The sequence below is a fragment of the Acinonyx jubatus genome, chromosome A3, assembly GCF_027475565.1.
Source record: "Acinonyx jubatus isolate Ajub_Pintada_27869175 chromosome A3, VMU_Ajub_asm_v1.0, whole genome shotgun sequence".
Classification (NCBI taxonomy): Eukaryota; Metazoa; Chordata; class Mammalia; order Carnivora; family Felidae; genus Acinonyx; species Acinonyx jubatus.
Window position 1 is genome coordinate 90,659,017 of NC_069388.1, and position 8,821 is coordinate 90,667,837.

Genomic DNA, 8,821 nt, shown 5'->3' on the forward strand with positions numbered 1-8,821 from the left:
TGTTTGTTATTAATTGATTTATATATTTGGTTGCCTCGACATTTGGTGCATAAATGTTTACAATTGTTAGGTCTTCTTAGTGGATAGACCCTTGATTATGATATAATGCCCTTCTGCATCTCTTGATACGGTCTTTATTTTAAAGTCTAGATTGTCTGATATAAGTATGGCTACTCTGGCTTTCTTTTGGTGACCATTAGCATGATCTATGGTTCTCCATCCCCTTATTTTCAATCTGAAGGTGTCTTTAGGTCTAAAGTGGGTCTCTTGTAAACAGCACATAGCTGGATCTTGTTTTCTTATCCATTCTGTTACCCTGTCTTTTGATTGGAGCATTGAGCCCATTGACGTTTAGAGTGAGTACTGAAAGGTATGGATTTATTGTCATTATATTTCTTGTAGACTTGGAGTTTCTGGTGGTGTTCTCGGGTCCTTTCTAGTCTTTGTTGCTTTTGGTCTTTTTTTTTTTTTCATCTTTTCTCCCCTCAGAGAATCCCCCTTAAAATTTCTTTCAGGGCTGGTTTAGTTGTCACAAATTCCTTTAATTTTTGTTTGTCTGGGTAACTCTTTATCTCTCCTTCTATTTTGAATGACAGCCTTTCTGGATAAAGAATTCTTGGCTGCATATTTTTCTGATTCAGCACACCAAATATATCCTGCCACTCCTTTCTGGCCTGCCAAGTTTCTGTGGATTGGTCTGCTACAAGCCTGATCTGTCTTCCCTTGTAGGTTAAGGACTTTTTTTCCCTTGCTGCTTCCCTGATTCTCTCCTTGCCTGAGTATGTTGTGAATTTGACTATGATATGCCTTGTTGATGGTTGGTTTTTGTTGATTCTAATGGGAGTCTTCTGTGCTTCCTGAATTTTGATGTCTGAGTCTTTCCCCAGGTTAGGAAAGTTTTCTGTTGTGATTTGCTCACATAACCCTTCTACCACTATTTCTCTCTTCCTCTTCTGGGACCCCTATGATTCTGATGTTGTGCCTTTTTAATGAGTCACTGATTTCTCTAATTCTTGAATCATGCTCTTTTGCCTTAATCTCCCTCTTTTTTTTATGCTTTATTATTCTTCATACGTTTGTCCTGTATCATTGATTCTTTGTTCTGCCTCATCCATCCTTGCCGCTGTGGCCTCCATTTGAGATTGCAGCTCAGTTATAGCATTTTTTATTTCATCCTGTCTAGCTTTTACTTCTTTTATCTCTGTAGAAAGGGATTCTAGTCTATTTTTGACTCCAGCTAGTATTGTTATTATCATGATTCTAAATTCTGGTTCAGACATTGCTAGTATGTGTGTTGGTTAAGTCCCTGGCTGTTGTTTCTTCCTGCTCTTTCTTTTGGGGTGAATTCCTTCATTTCATCATTTTGAAGAGAGAAAAGGAATTGAGGTAAAAAAAATTAAAATTAGAAAAATATTAAAATTAAAAAATTAAAAACTCACACATATACACAAAAAATCGAATAAATGATGCTAGATCCTAGGTGTGTTTTGGTCTGGGTGTTCAAAGGGGCTTGATAGATTATAGAAAAAAAAAAGGAAAGAAAAAACAAAGGAAATCATTTGGAAATTTGAAAAAATGAATACACTGAAGTCGACTAAAATGAAATGATGGAAATAAAATAGATTTTGAGAAAATTTACACAAACATAAAAAGTATAGTAGAAAAAAATTAAAGTATTTTTAATAAGAATTGAAAATAAAAATGAATTTTTCTCTTTTTGTATTCAAGAAAAAGAAAAGAAACGAAAAAGAGAAAAAAGAAAGAAGAAAAAAAGATAAGAAAGAAAATTGAATAGATGGCCTGGTGAACAGACTGAAATACTACTGAAATTACTTCGTTTTCCCCTAGAAGTCAAACTATGAAGCACTTTATAGTCCATAAACTAAGCAGGCGGAGAAACTTCTGTTCTTGAAGAGCAAAGTTGGCCCAGTTGGGCAAGGCTTAGTGTAACGGCTCTGTTCTCCACTATATGGCACTGCTTAGCTGACTGGGGTGGATTGTTGTGGAGCTTGTAGGTGCCTATACGCATGCACGGAAGCGGTGAAAATGGTGTCACCCACCTACCCAGTCTCTAGTATCGGAACTCTGCTCTCCCCCATCAGCAATTGCACACCCGTCCTTTGTCTTCAGCTTCCATCCACTCCCAGGTTTTACACAGCCTGTGACCAAGCCCCTGGCAGCACCTCCCTCCTGAGTTTTGTTTCAGATGCAGCTGTTTTTCCTGACCCCTTAGTTCTGAGGGACTGTGGCTTTGACCCGTTCTGCCCCTCTGCAGAGGGTCTCACCATGCAATGGCCGGGTGCCGGCCACACCCAGGAACATTTGCTGGACCTGTGCTGCTGCTGATGCCCAGAGACTGTAGCCAGGTGCCAGCCCACCCCGGAAAGGTTTGCAAAATAGTGTAGCAACAGCGTTTCAGGGACTATGGAAAATGACAACACACATCTGGCACCAGGCTTCACCCTTAACAACCTTATTCTAGCACCAGCAAATGTGGTTGTTCTTCCGGGTCCACTGGGGCTGTGCCTTTGGGGGACCCACACAGCATCTACCAGGTGTCCTTCCATCAGGAGAACTGACTCCCTGTGTAGCCTGAAGAACTCCGGACTCCACTCTGCTCCTGGGGACTCGCCTTTCCCACCAGAGCACCACCAGGTATTGAGCTGCGGAGTTTCAGACTCTGTGCTTCCTCTGTTTATAGTCTTAATGGAATTTAAACCCTGTCCTTTCTCCTTTCTCCCTCTTTAGTTCAGTCCCTGTGGCTGTTTCCACTTTTCCACTTTCTCTCCAGCTGCTTTTGGGGGGTACTTTTCCCAAATTCTCCCCCTGCCCACCCCCCCATCTCCATCCTCTCTCCCCCCACCAAAGCAGCTCCCTGCCCTCCACGGCTTCTCTCTCCTCCATTTCCCCTCTCTGCGCTGTGCTGCGTACTTGCTGAATTCTGTGGTTCGGGATGTGCAAATTATTGTGTTAATCCTCAGATCAGTTTTCTAGGTGTGCAGGATGGTTTATTGTTGGTCTGGCTGTATTTCATGGATGCGAGACACACAGAAAACTTCCATGCTGTTTTGCCATCTTGGTTCTTCCCCTATGTTTTGTCTTTTTTTTTAATTAATTTATTTATTTTTAGAGAAAGTGAGAGAGAGCTCAAGGGTACTTACAGGAGGTGGAGCAGATGGAGAGGGAGAGATAGAGAATTCCAAGCAGGCTCTGCACTGGCAGCATGAGCCCAATGTGGGGCTCAAATCCACAAACCGTGAGATCATGATCTGAGCCAAAATCAAGAGTTGGACGCTTAAATAACTGAGCCACCCAGGCACCCCACAATGTTCATTTTCAAAAAGGAAAGGGCTACATTCTGAATTAAGAGTAATGGAGAAGATACGCTGTGGTATCATTGAGTTAGAAATGGTTAAGGAGGGGGCTGCTTTAGCTAAGGTAGTCATTGAAAGTATCTCTGAAGAAGTGGTATTTGCTTGAGATTGAGTAGGGAGACAGCAATCATGTGAAGGTCTGAGGGTCTGTATCCACAGCAGGCATGGCAGCAAGGACAGAGGTGATGGTATCAAATAAACTCTTGATGCTAGAAAGGCCAGCAATAATTTCAGTACAGCTGAAATATGGAGATTGAAGGAGTGAGGCAGACAACCTCCACAATGGGGGCTCCCGTGACAGTGGAAGCTGGCCTGGCACTCACCACTAAGCTGCCGTGTCCTTCTGCTGATCATAAGCAATTTCACAGAACAGCAACGTCAACAGCTTTTTTTCTGTGACCATAAATGGAGAAAGACAGAAACTCAACTACTCCATAATTATATCTAATCACGCATAGTTAGAGATCCAGAACAAGAAAATGGTTTTGGAAGGACTCAATGCATTATGTTAGTGACAAAGCACAATCTGTGATTGCCTACCTGCCACTGGTGGGATTATGGATTTTTTGTTTATTGACTGTATACCCTATGTATATTTTTTCTTCAACAAGCCTTGCGTAGAGAATGAGGAAAGTTGAAAAACCTATTTTCATTGTTTTCCCTTGATTTACTGTTTGTGTGTTGAAAATATAGTCATATCTGCTCAGGTAGGCAAGGTCACTACTCATTAGCAATCTAGAACTATCTATGCAGTGAATTTATTCTATACAAAAACTTGATTTTTTTGATACTCCATTTTTATGGAAAAGTGATGATGAGAAGGCTAAAATTAGTGAGTCATTCAATAGTGTAATTTTGAATTATTAAACTAATGCATTAGTTACAATGATTCTAAGTGAATTAGGTCTTCCAATGTCAAAAGAAATCATATTGGATTCCTGTGGCATAATATTCAGAAATTTCTCAAATTATTTAATGATTTGTCTAACCTTGAATTCCACAATGATAGACATAACTCCATGTAAGACTACATTTCTGGTGTCTGGATATTGTCAGTATCAAAGGGTATATGACAAAGACAATAGACAAAGGTAAGAGTGAATTGTTTTATTATTTTAAAAAAATCAGTTAGATTAATTTGATTCTGTCATAACATTACCCCTTGAGGTTGTGAACTGTGAGATGATTTAAAATTATAGCTGTTATCTAATGTCCCATAGCTCAATTTGTCTGTGCAGAATGAAAAATGAATGATACATGTGCCAGAGCAAAAAGGAATTATCAAGTTTGATGAAAGCCAGACAGAAATCATGTAATGTATTTGCTATACTGTGCTTTTACTCTTTTGTCCTTTATTTTATTTGCAGAGAAACTTGTTATCCTTTTTGCATGGTTTATTATTTCAGACATATTCATGACTGAATATGAAAAAGATTGGAATATTGTCCGGTGATGATCTTGTCTTTAGGGAAATTTAGCAGGTTTGATGCTATTTTGAGTATATATTCATATACAAGCTGAAAATCCATCAGTCCACCAACAAGTACTTAAAATTCTACTATATGCCCAGTTCTTATATCCCTTGTCCATCTCTCACTAAACAGTATGAATGGTGATATACTGAGTTTCTCATCCTCTTTTGTAGCCACCGGTCATAATATGACACAGTTCTAGACAATGACATTTACCAGGAGTTTCTAGAAAATCTTTTTCTTCCTAGTTATATACACCCTCCATCCAGGTGTGGAAATAGAATGATGTCTGGGTCTGTGGTAGCCAGACATCATCCTATTGAAATCTCATATAAAGGGGCATACATGCGGAATAAAATCCATAAGGCATAGGATGGTAGAGAGGAAAGAGAGTAAAAACGTAAACCCCTGAGAGCATTGCTGAGACACTGAGCCACTGCCAGCACAGCTTACCCCCAGACTCTTTTATGTGACAATGGTAAACTCTTATTTAAGTCATGATTCATTGGTTTTTATTACTTAATCTAAATACTATCTCAATTGGTATCCTTCCTTAACATTCATTTATTCAATAAATATTTGAGCATCTACTAAAAGCATGGCATTTTGCTTTTCCCTGTGTTTGTGGAAATCATTAATAGAACTTAGTCTTCGTTTAAGGAGTGCTTAAGAGAGTGCACGTTAATATGAAACTTTTCTCTAAGGATATGTGGACACAAAGAGATCCTATTACAGAAAAGTTAAATGTACGTTGAAACCTGCAAGCTGACAAGTACCCAGGTGGGCAGAGAGGGAGTGGGGAACATTCCAGATAGAGAATAGCACGTGTTCTAGCATGAAAGTCCAGAACAGGAGGGAGCTTACCAAATTTTCAAAGTTAAAGAAAAAAAAAAAGCAATGTTGTTAAATTAGACACAGATATAGTTTAGATGGCAAGATCGCATTCATTAAGTAATAGGAAGTCATTCAGATTTAGTCTCAATATAAATGACATGCAGAGTTAGAGGAGAATTGTGGTTGTAACTGGTGTCCTAAATGGAGGTAAATACTTATATTTACCTTCCTTCCTTAATAAGAATCTCTCAAAATGAGAGAAAAAAAGGAAAAATTAATATGCATTAATACAAGTTGTGATAATAGGAGAGATAGCATAACAACAGAATATTATAAAATAGGTATTACAATTCTATGCACCTAACTCTAATGTATATTAAGATTTTGCTTAACTTATTCTTAATATCTTCATGAATTTTATAAATTTCCTCATGAGTTTTCATTCTAGTAGACTGGAGATGTGGAGAGGTAGGTTTAACCTACCAGTTAATACTAGTCTGAATGTAACATAAACATAAAAAAGTGCACTAATCTTAAGTATACAACCCAAAAAAATTACAGCAAAATAAATATACTCATATAACCATGATGCAGGTAAAAAATAGAATAATTGCAACACTCCAGCAACATCCCTTATGCTAACTTCCAGTAACTAACCCCACACCCTTATATGCACCCTCTGGTTTTGAACTTGAAGGAAAGCATACAATTTTTTTTACATTATTTTTAATATAGTAATAGCTAATTCATTTTTCTTGCTATATAATGTTCTAATTCTTATACTATAGCAGTTTATTTATGCATCTTACAGTTGATGAGCACTTCAATTATTTCCACTAGTAGATTTCAGTTGTTTTTAGCAACTGGCTATTATAAACAAAGCTACTATTAATAATATTATATATGTGTATACTTTTGGGTCATTTTGCTAGGATTTCTGGGTTATGATGACTGAGTGCCATCAACTTAGTAAAAACTACCAAACTATTTTCTAAAATGGTTTTACCAATTTAACCTCTCCAGGATGATTCGAGACTCTGGTAAATCCAGGTCTTTGTCAATGTTAAATTGTCAATCTTTTCCATTTTAGCCATTGTGAGATGTGTTTAGTAATATCTCAATGTGGTTTTAATTTGTATTTTCTTGATGACTAATGAGATTGATCACCTTTTCATTTGACTCTTGTCCATTTGGATATATTCTTGTGTGGGACTCCTGTTCAAGTATTTTGCTTACCTTACTATGGGATTGTCCTATAAAGTTGTAGCTTTTTATTTCTTTTAATTAAAAAAAAATTAATGTTTATTTTTGAAGGAGAGAGACACAGATTGTGAGTGGGGGAGGGGCAGACACACACACACACACACACACACACACACACACACACAGAATCTGAAGCAGTCTCTAGGGCTGAACTGTCAGCACAGATCCTGAGATGGGGCTGGAACTCACAAACCGGATCATGACCTGAGCCGAAGTCGGAGGCTCAACCAACTGAGCCACCCAGGCGTCCCCCCGTATTATGTATTTTTTTTTTTTTAAAAAGAGAGAGTGCACACGTGCATGAAAGCAGGGGAGGGACAGAGAGAGATGGAGACATAGAATCTAAAACAGGCTCCAGACTCTGAGCTGTCATCACAAAGCCCGCCTCGGGGCTTGAACTCACAAACCTTGAGATTGTGACCTGGGCTGAAGTCAGACACATAACCAACTGAGCCACCCAGGAGCCCCTGTAGCTTTTTGTTTTTAGTATTCTGGATAATAGTCCACTTTTGGTTATACATATTATAGAGATTTTCTTCCATCCAATTTTTCTTCCAAAATTTCTTGACTATTCTTAAAATTTTGCATTTAAATATTATATTAGTTTATTGTTTTATACAATGGTGAAGAAAAATTAATCAAATAGCAACAACAAGATCTTGCTGGAATTGTGATTAATATTACATTAAGTATAAATCAATTTGGAGATAAGTTTCATTTTTATAACATTAAATTGTCCAGCTCATAAATTACTATATCCTTCCATTTCTTTATGTGTTCTTTAATTTCTCTCAATAATGTTTTGTAATTATTCACGTAGTGAATGTAAACATTTAATTTAAACATTAAAAAAATGATTTTTAAAATCTTTGATGCTACTTAAAATTGTATTAAGCTTTAAATTTTGTATTCTAATTACTTGAATATAGTAATATTGTTAAAAATACTGTCTAATACTTTCTTCTAGATTTTTCTTTATTTTATATCTTTTTTTTTTAATATATGAAATTTATTATGAAATTGGTTTCCATACAACACCCAGTGCTCATCCCAAAAGGTGCCCTCCTCAATACCCATCACCCACCCTCTCCTCCCTCCCACCCCCCATCAACCCTCAGTTTGTTCTCAGTTTTTAACAGTCTTTTATGCTTTGGCTCTCTCCCACTCTAACCTCTTTTTTTTTTTTTCCTTCCCCTCCCCCATGGGTTCCCGTCAAGTCTCTCAGGATCCACATAAGAGTGAAACCATATGGTATCTGTCTTTCTCTGTATGGCTTATTTCACTTAGCATCACACTCTCCAGTTCCATCCACGTTGCTACAAAAGGCCATATTTCATTTTTTCTCATTGCCACGTAGTATTCCATTGTGTATATAAACCACAATTTCTTTATCCATTCATCAGTTGATGGACATTTAGGCTCTTTCCATAATTTGGCTATTGTTGAGAGTGCTGCTATGAACATTGGGGTACAAGTGCCCCTATGCATCAGTACTCCTGTATCCCTTGGATAAATTCCTAGCAGTGCTATTGCTGGGTCATAGGGTAGGTCTATTTTTAATTTTCTGAGGAACTTCCACACTGCTTTCCAGAGCGGCTGCACCAATTTGCATTCCCACCAACAGTGCAGGAGGGTTCCCGTTTCTCCACATCCTCTCCAGCATCTATAGTCTCCTGATTTGTTCATTTTGGCCACTCTGACTGGCGTGAGGTGATACCTGAGTGTGGTTTTGATTTGTATTTCCCTGATAAGGAGCAACGCTGAACATCTTTTCATGTGCCTGTTGGCCATCCGGATGTCTTCTTTAGAGAAGTGTCTATTCATGTTTTCTGCCCATTTCTTCACTGGGTTGTTTGTTTTTCGGGTGTGGAGTTTGGT

General features: G+C 37.9%; 1 long non-coding RNA gene across 1 annotated transcript in view; it reads left to right on the plus strand.

Moving 5' to 3' along the window:
- The window catches only part of LOC128311236 (uncharacterized), a 445,841-nt gene extending 440,904 nt beyond the window's left edge, over positions 1–4,937 (plus strand). The window contains exon 5 of the long non-coding RNA XR_008289424.1: positions 1,729–4,937. This is a non-coding gene — a long non-coding RNA (uncharacterized LOC128311236). The remainder of the gene's footprint in view (positions 1–1,728) is intronic.
- The last annotated feature ends 3,884 nt before the right edge of the window (positions 4,938–8,821 follow it).